At 48.9% G+C, this 9,831-nt stretch overlaps 1 long non-coding RNA gene across 1 annotated transcript; it reads right to left on the minus strand.

The window, feature by feature from the left end:
• Positions 1 to 7,683: 7,683 nt before the first annotated feature.
• On the minus strand, positions 7,684 to 8,908 carry LOC110341536. Its single transcript, XR_005870811.1, has 2 exons — positions 8,405 to 8,908; positions 7,684 to 7,865 (listed from the first exon to the last, which is right to left on the minus strand). It is a non-coding gene; the product is annotated as an uncharacterized LOC110341536 (long non-coding RNA).
• Positions 8,909 to 9,831: the final 923 nt, after the last annotated feature.

The following is a 9,831-nucleotide window of genomic DNA, read 5'->3' on the forward strand; positions in this document are numbered from 1 at the left end:
AGAATTCTGCTGTTAGAAAGTCGCCCATTTGTGCCTCACCTGCCCTCACCTCACCTCACCTGCCCTCACTTCACCTCATCTCACCTCACCTGCCCTCACTTCACCTCACCTCACCTCACCTGCCCTCACCTGCCCTCACTTCACCTCACCTCACCTCTCCTCACCTGCCCTCAACTCACCTCACCTGCCCCCACCTCACCTGTCCTCACCTCACCTGCCCTCACCTCACCTGCCCTCACCTCACCTCACCTCACCTCTCCTCACCTGCCCTCACCTGCCCTCACCTCACCTCACCTCACCTGCCCTCACCTCACCTCACCTCACCTCACCTGTCCTCACCTCACCTCTCCTCACCTGCCCTCACCTCACCTCACCTCTCCTCACCTCACCTCACTTCACCTGCCCTCACCTCACCTGCCCTCACCTCCCCTCACCTCACCTCATCTCACCTCACCTGCCCTCACCTCCCCTCACCTCACCTGCCCTCACCTCACCTCACCTCTCCTCACCTGCCCTCACCTCACCTCACCTGCCCTCACCTCACCTGCCCTCACCTCACCTGCCCTCACCTCCCCTCACCTCACCTGCCCTCACCTCTACTCACCTCTCCTCACCTCACCTGCCCTCACCTCCCCTCACCTCTCCTCACCTCACCTCACCTCACCTGCCCTCACCTCCCCTCACCTCACCTGCCCTCACCTGCCCTCACCTGCCCTCACCTCACCTCACCTGCCCTCACCTCACCTCACCTGCCCTCACCTCACCTGCCCTCACCTCACCTCACCTCTCCTCACCTCACCTCACCTGCCCTCCCCTCCCCTCCCCTCACCTGCCCTTACCTGCCCTCACCTGCCCTCCCCTCCCCTCCCTCCCCTTACCTGCCCTCACCTGCCCTCCCCTCCCCTCCCCTCACCTGCCCTCACCTCACCTCACCTCACATCTCCTCACCTCACCTGCCCTCACTTCACCTGCCCTCACCTCACCTCACCTCACCTCACCTGCCCTCCCCTCCCCTCCCCTCACCTGCCCTCACCTCCCCTCACCTCACCTGCCCTCCCCTCACCTCCCCTCACCTGCCCTCACCTCCCCTCCCCTCCCCTCACCTGCCCTCCCCTCACCTCCCCTCACCTCCCCTCCCCTCCCCTCACCTGCCCTCCCCTCCCCTCCCCTCACCTGCCCTCCCCTCACCTCCCCTCACCTGCCCTCACCTCACCTCCCCTCCCCTCACCTGCCCTCACCTCACCTCCCCTCACCTGCCCTCACCTCCCTCCCCTCCCTCACCTGCCCTCCCCTCACCTCCCCTCACCTCCCCTCCCCTCACCTCACCTCCCCTCACCTGCCTACCGAAAGCTTACAGGTAGATTCTCTAGCACACATTTTGGCAGCCACTGGTCTACTCGGTGCCTTCAAGTCACCTCAATGCCACCTGTCGGCCTGCCTAGAACGGCAAGGATGGCCCACTGTATTCTGACCTAAGAGACAACTCAGACAGGCAGGACTAAAGCCTCATTAATACTGATAAGGAAAAGAGAGCTCCTATTGTGTGAAACACCAAGGACCAAAAGAAACGGATTACAGAGACTTCCAGCTCTCCATCAGTGACTCTAACCATTAAAAAGACTCAGAATCCGGCTGGGAGTGGAGGCGCCCACCTTTAATCCCAGCACTCGGGAGGCAGAGGTAGGAGGATCTCTGTGAGTTCAAGGTCAGCCTGGTCTACAGAGCGGATTCCAGGACAACTGGGGTGTTACAGAGAAACCTGCCCCCCCAAAAAAAACAAAAACCAAAAGAAAGAAAGAAAAAACCTTGGAGCCAAAGGCAGGCAGATTTCTGAGTTCAACATCAATCTGATCTACGGAGTAAATTCCAGGACAACCAGGGCTACATGGAGAAGCTCTGTGCCAAAAAAGACCAAAATACTGGAACAAAGGAAGAAGGCTCAGCATCACCTTGAAAACTTGTATTACTGGCTATTCGATTATAAAATTACATGTATGGAAAGTATATATATGCACAGTATTCTCAACATGTATGTGATATAACAATAACTCGCATTAAAAAGAACACTTAGCTCTTACCAGCTGTGCTCAGTGCCACACAAGCATGGCTACGAAATTGCCGACCCCTGAAAGGTAATGGCAGGCATCTTCACACACAGCACCTGTGTTAGCTTTCCATTGCCCTTACAAACACCCGACTCTAATGCAATAGGTTGACGTAAACTCCCCGTTTGAGGCGTTCCGGTCTATGATTGACTCCACTTCTTTGGATCCGTGATGACGTAGCACGCCATGACAAGAACATGTGGCAAAGCAAAAACACATGCCCCATATCCAAGGGAGAAAAGAGAGGACGACGGGGAGAAGCTGAGGGCCCAATATCTCTTCTGAGGGAATTCTCCAAGAAGCCTAACCACCTTCGCCTTTTCAAAGGCACCTCCCAGAGGCCCCACCCTGAGGCCCAGGCCTTCAGGAGACATTTAATTAAGCCACAGTGAACCTAAACCAGAGGTGTCCAACTTGATATTGCAACATGATGTTGTGGTCTATGCCTACATCAGGCTGCATTCATAAGCATCCTGGAATGTGTACAGCCTCTGCGATAGATGGGTGTCAGGTTGGACACACCTCACCAAAAATAACCCCAAGCAACTCAGAACTATGCTAGCATGTGTTCCCTAAGATTAATGACATCCTCCAAAATAACCCACACCACCCTCCACAGTATACCAAACTAAGTTAGAAATAATGCCCGCATCATGTAACTCTGAGCCCATAATCAAATTCCCACAGAATTTAAGAAGAAGGGCAATTACAAAACAAAATGAAACAAAAGCTCATCTCCCTCAGCCAAGTCCCTAGGAATTCCGATCCAGTTAGGTGATAATCATATTTTGAGAAACATGACCACAGATAAGTGAGAATATTTGTTTCTCTGATAACCAAAAGTTCACTCTTTTGCACTCAGAAATTGCCTGACCATTGAGTAATGTTTAACATTCACTATTTCATCAAGCACTCTGGCAATAGTTCCCTCAGGCAGGTAAGGGGGATAGGGAGCAGGATCCTCCAGGTAACGCACAGTGGCATCCGGAATCCCAGTGCACCAGTGGGGCGACTTCCCTCTGCTCCTGCCCTGCCTGTCTGACTTGGGCAGACCCAACCTCTCTGGAGCTTGATGATGTCACCTGCAAGGTGAAGGACAGAATCAGCGGGCTGCCTCTAAGACAGCTTCCTCTCTGTCTTCATGCAATGGCGTACTGGACTGTTTTTTCAAAGCTCTCTATCCATCTCCAGTTGGCTCCAGAATATATTTATTTGTTTGTTTGTTTATATTTTAGTTATGAATGCCTGACCTTAGCTTAGGCTCATTTCTTGCTAGCTCTTTTTTATTATTATCATTTTTTTTATTTAGGTTAGAAACAACCTTGTTTCACATGTCAATCCCAGCTCCCTCTCCCTCTCCTCCTCCCCCGCCCTCCCCACCAGGTCCCCCAGCCCCCCACCCAATCTCCAGTCCGATCCCCAGAGAGGGTGAGGCCCTCCATGGTGGATCTCCAGTGACTGTCATTTCATCCAGGGCAGGGCCTAGGCCCTCCCCCAAGAGTCCCAGATGAGAGAGCCTCCCATGTTGTGGCATGGACACTCAAAGTCTATTTGTACACCAGGGATAAATATACACAAGGCCCCATAGATTACCTAGGCCTCCTCACTGACGCCCACATTCAGGGGGTCTGGGTCAGTCCCATGCTGTCCACCCAGCCATCAATCTGGGGTCCAAGAGCTCCCCCTTGTTCAGGTCAACTGTTTCTATGGGTTAAACCAGCCCAGTCTTAACTCCTTTGCCCATCAGTTCTCCCTTTCTAACACTGGATTCCAGGAGTTCAATTCAGTGTTAGTCTGTGGGTATCTGCCTCTGCTTTCATCAGTCTCGGGATGAAGGTTCTGTTTCCCAGACTCTCTCGCAGTGGGATTGTATGCTGGTACTCCCCTGATTCATGTCTAAAATCCATAAATGAGTGAGTACATACCATGTTTCTCTTTTTGTGACTGGTCCAGAACATATTTATAAAGGGGTTTATTTAGTCATAAGGGGAAAACCTGCTATTAAGATATTGTTGAGAGAAAGATGAATTTGATCAAAATCCTCCCCTCTTGCTGTGGCTAAACATGGCCAGCATGCTGAGTCTTTGCCTCCAAAGCTCCCAGCCTAAAGGCAGCATGAGATAAAGCAGTGATTCTCAACTTTCCTAATGCTGAGACCTCTTAATACAGTTCCTCACATTGGGCTGACCCCCAAACCATACAACCATAGGATTATTTTTGTTGCTACTCCATAACTGTAATTTTGCTACTGCTGTGAATCCTAATGTAAATATATATCTGTGTTCTCTAATGGGCTTAGGGGTCGAGACCTACAGGCTGAGAACCACTGGGTCAGAGAGAGGGTAGGCCTCCACAAAGGGCAGGGCTCACTCTCCTCTTCTTACTCTAAGAGCTCGTCCCTGATCGCTAAGTTCTTGAGACCCAGTCCACTTCCCCATCCTTCTCTGCTTATGAGTGTGACCTTCGCCCATGACCCCTGGCAGGCTCTCTATCTTTCCCCACAACCGGCCCACGGCAGAGCTGGGGAATGCCAGGTTAAGACCATAGCTATTTAAGATTCTTCCTTCACCTGGGGAGATTTTCATTTTATATGGATTGTGTGAATTTTTTACTACTGGAGCATATTCGAGCATTGCTTGTGTAATTAAAAATAAATAATTAAAATGTTGACGGCTGATGGGTTTTTCTTTTCGGTCTCGCAAAGACAAAGCAATCTCTAGGGTGCAGCAAAGGACTCTGAAGCTTGCAGTGGTGTGGGGAGGGTTTGTGGTGGCATGGAATTCCATTTACGGGAGCTGAATGGAAATGCCCCTTGGATGCTAATACAACAACAGTATTTAACTCCTTGTGTAGTGTCTTAGTTAGGGTCACTATTGCTATAATGAAATACCATGACCAAAGATACTCGGGGAGGAAAAGTTTGTGTGGTTTATTGTTCTACATTTCTGTTCCTCATCAGTGGAAGTCAGGACAGAAACTCAAGCAGGGCAGGATCCTGGAGACAGGAGCTGGTGCAGAGGCCATGGAGGGGTGCTGCTTACTGCCTTGCTCCTCATGGCTTGTTCAGCCGCTTTCTTATAGAACCCAAGACCAGCAGCCCAGGCACGGCACCACCCACCATGGGCTGGGTCCTCCCGATGTATCACTAATTAAGAAAATGTCCTACAGACTTGTCTATATCCCGTCTTATACAGGCTTTTTCTCAGTTGAGACTCCCTCATCTCTGATGACTCTAGCTTCTGTCAAGTTGACATAAAACTAGCCAGTACATGTGTAAATGAAGTACCTATTAAGGGGCAGTTCAAAAACTGCTAAGCTTGTGGGGGAACTGAATAAGTGGTAGAAGACAGGAAAGAAAATAAAGCTCTAGTTATATTCTCTCTTTCTCTCTCCCTCCCCATCTCTCTTCCTCTCCTCCCTTTCTCCCCCTCCTCCTCTCTCTCTAATCCTCCCTCTCTTCCTAGTCCCTCCTTATCCCTCCTCTTCCTCCTCTTCCCCTTCACCCCTTCCCCTTCTTTCTCTTCCTAATAACCATCTTTCAGAATGCTATAGCTTTCCCAGCAGACAGGACTAGATAGAAGGCACCCTGCTCAATGTCTCTGTCATACTCCCAGCCACAGAGATTGTGTTCCCCGATCAGGTTCCATCTTTAATAGTTCTTTGCTATCATTAAGAAGCTAATCAATACTGCAAGAGGAAAAAAAAAACCTCAGTAGCACAAAGAGCCATTGATCAGCTTGAGATAGCCCAGTAGTCCCACAGACGGAAGCTACAAGCCAGGGCTTTCTCTCCAAAAAATAAAGGGGGGTGAACAGTGTCACACATCCCAGGAAGCAGCTTCATCATGAGAAATCAGACCTGTAAGGCCAACTGGCCAAGACCTGGTTCTCCTTGGCCTGCTTCTGGTGGGTACCTCTGGGTATTGTAAGCCTTGTAGCAACATCTCCCTCCCAGGAGCAGCTAAGATGGTCATTGTCTGAGCACAAAGACTGAGCTTTCAAACTCAGGGCAAACAAAAAGCATTCAGAACAGTAAAGGCAAGAAGGGCCAGCAAGTACTGCACAAGCCAGCAAAGGGAGCACAAAGCTATGGGGTCCCGGAACAAGCCCCCCCCCCCCGTGTGTGGTTCCAGGTGTCACAGTGAGAGAGCTGTGTTCCTATCCCAGTCAGTCTTGCTACTAGCTGTGAGAGTCCATCAAGCTGCCGAGTTATTCTTTCCTCCGTTTGGAGTTGGTTGGGTGGACCTCGAGGTCTAGCCTGGGATTTGCCTCTTATTGACTGTGACTTGGGCATGTCCTTCTGAGTCTATTCCCAGTCCTCTTGGGAAGAAGTGGCCTTGGGAAGCTGACCTGACAGGGTTGCAACTGGGACTCAGCATGTGTGTGGAGCACCTGATAGAATTCACCGTGGACCATGACAATACTTTTCTTGTTGATGCATCAAGACTGCCAGTCAGGAACAAGTCAGGAGAAGAGTAGCTTATGTTGGTGCACGGTTTCAGGATCCAGCTCACCATGCAGGGTAGCAGGAGTGTGAGCCAGAAGGTCACAGTGCCCCTGCAGCCAGGAGGCAAAGAGAGATGAATGCTAGCCTCAGTTCACAGTCTCCTTTTTTTCCAGTCTGGGACCTTAGCCCATGAAGCACTGCAGGCCACACTCAGGGTGGATCTTCTTAGCAATTCAGTTAACCTGTTCTGGAAACCCCCTCACACACAGACAGACTCCGAGGTTTATCTTCTAGGTGACCTAGACCCTATCGAGTCAACAACCTACATGAACCATCACACGTAGTTACCCACCGCGATGACTCAGACTCTGTGAGGATGGCCAAGCTGTCGCCTGGAAAGAAAGGGGTATTCCCTTTACTTCTCTACCACTTAGCAGTGTGGTGGACATACTGGAAATACTTGACGCTCTCTTTGTTCGGTGAGTGTTCTAAAGCAAGTATCTCCTTGCACTTGGGTAGTCTCATAAAAGACAAATAAAAAGGCACTTACAGGGAACACATTACTGACTTTGTCCATCACCAGAGACACCAATGTCAGCAACTCTGGTGAACTTGTGACTCTTGTTTGGCTGACTATATTTGAGCCATTTTCTGTTCCTCAGACAACTGTCCCCTTGATGAGAGGCTGAAACTACCTCATCCAGTAGAGTCAAGAAGGCTACCGCTCACAGCCTCTCTTGCAGCTAGAGCTCTGGTTTGCATTCTGCCAATTATAGCAGTTTTGCAATTCAATTCGAGAATCACCTCTGGAAACTTAGTCTGGTTGTAAAAATCCCTTCTAATGTTCTGCTCCTACTTTATCAACTAAGCTAATTTTCAGTGTCTTTAAAACAAGAATTATTTTGGTCCAGCAAAGTATTTAATCTCTCTTCAGTTCAATTCCCTCATCTTTTGAATGAGTTTATTAATTTAATAATACAGGAGGAGATAATAGTACATGCCAAGTGACTGACACCAAGGTGATCAATAAATATTTCCCTCTAACACAAATATAGCAGCAGCTATAACCTCAAACCACAGTGACACTTATATCCATTCTTGATGCTTAAGTTCACATCAAGGATCACTTCAGTTCTAACAAGGTCTTATTTTATTGGTTGCGCTTAGCCAGAGTGAGGGCAGAAAGGCTGGAATAAGTAATTCTCCAGGATTTCATGTATTATTGCAATCTGGAACCATCAGAGTAGTCAGTATGAAGTGAAGCCAGGGCAGGACCAAGGATGAACAACTTGTCTCTCCAAATTTCTCTTGCACCTGAAATGGAATGAGCTTGCATAAATAAATGCTCTTCTGGTGCCTTCAAGAAAATAATTTCTTTTGGTTTCAAAATTTTGGGAAACTGGCATAAGAAACAGCTGCAGAGTTACTATCTCTTGGTTTCCAGCCTGATTTATCCCTTGTCTAGGGTCTGGCACTTTAAGGCCATTGCCATTGGGTGGTGGTAAAGAGCCACCACACTCACTGACTGGGATTCTAAACAGCTCATAACTGCTTAAGACTTGCAGGGTGGATTGAGACATGAAACTCGTTAATGGCATGGAAAGAAAGTCCTAAAACTGACTTGAGCAAAGAAAAGCAATTCATTACATGCATAGCAGAGTATCTCACAGTACCCAAGGGCAGTAGACACAGCAGCACAAATAAAAACTTAATGCAGAATATGCATTTGTGCTTTTCTTCATGAAGTCCCAGCTGTGTCTATAAAAACTCTTCTAGGTGGATCTTCTCAGCAGCCCTAATACACAACCCACCTTTCCATGAACCTGAACCTCAACTGGGTAAAAGAGACTCACCCATGATAGACCCCCTGATGCTGTGCGTTCCTTCTCTCCAAAGGAAATACTCAGCTATTGTGCTGCTAGTCCTCTGCTTGGTTCTGAGATAGACTGTTTTCATCCTAACTCTCCCTGCCTTGGCCTCCTGCCCATCTTTTCCCAGCAACTTTAAAATAGGATAAAGCCTCTTCAACCATATGTCTCTTCAGCCCACCCCTGAGAAGAAAATCATTCCAACCTATTTCCTTTTCTGTTTAGCAGGGGTTGGGTGCAATTGCTGCAGCATTAATTAATGACGAGACTCTTGGTCCGGTTGCCCTGGCAATGCCCACCAAAGCGTCAGAACTCTTCCATCAGAGCAGTGCACCAAGCAGTCAATTAACTGCTTTCTTCACACACGTGTGCCAAGTTTACAGAACACCTGCTACAGAAATGAGCACCCAGGAGATGCTCAGTAAACACTGGCTGACTGGCTGGCAACCCGAGGCCAGAGAGGTGATTGCCAAAACTGCACCCTTGAATGTCTACCATATTTAGCGGAGGCTGAGACTCTGTACAAGAGGAAATAGAAGCTCATGCAATTTTACAAGAGTCTGGGCTCTTGCAATAGAAATAGCTCTTATAATAGAAGTAATCTCTAAAAAGGAGTCTAGGTTACCACTTAGAGAGAGAGAGAGACAGAGAGAGAGACAGAGAGAGAGAGAGAGAGAGAGAGAGAGAGAGAGGGAGGGAGGGAGGGAGGGAGGGAGGGAGGGAGGGAGGGAGGGAGGGAGGGAGGGAGGGAGGGAGAGAACCAGTTCTTTCCAGTTATTTCAGTCACTATACTCCCCCAAATCTACAAAGGTTCACTTTGAACGTCAGCCTTGAGGCCAGGGTAATAAATGGCCCCTCTACCACAGGCCGTTGAGTCAATTCATTCTAGGTAAGCTGTCCAAATAGAAACACTCCCCTCACTTAAGCACAGCCAATAGTTAATGTCAACAACATGCACAAATACAAGACCTAGCTTTTGGCTTAGCTACACACAAATGTGACAGATCTATTCATTTCTTCTAAGGATGTGTCCTTGGCTCTAACTTCAGCAACTCCTTGACCCCTCCAGGTTCATCCTATATTCAAGTTGAAACTAATTGTGCCACTGCCTGTTTCAACACGGGTTCCCTCAGTATGTTCTTTGACTCTAAAGAACACAGGCCCACTTGTGTTACCCAAAATAAAGGAGAGTTTGTTTTAAAACCCCAGCCAGAGCCCTTGGAAGCAGAACCCGAGGGAATGGAAAGCAAGGGTCTAATGTCTGATGCAAATAGTCGTGGGGCCCTGGCTCCCCCTGGCTTGCACTGTCTTCCTCTGTAGATCTGCTCTGGCTCTTCTGGTTTCTGTTCCTGTATTTTAACTTTGCCTTGCCTGGGACCTGACTTTGGTTCAGGCTTGGATCCTCAGAATTC

Source organism: Mesocricetus auratus, unplaced genomic scaffold (assembly GCF_017639785.1).
Source record: "Mesocricetus auratus isolate SY011 unplaced genomic scaffold, BCM_Maur_2.0 Super-Scaffold_100024, whole genome shotgun sequence".
NCBI lineage: Eukaryota > Metazoa > Chordata > Mammalia > Rodentia > Cricetidae > Mesocricetus > Mesocricetus auratus.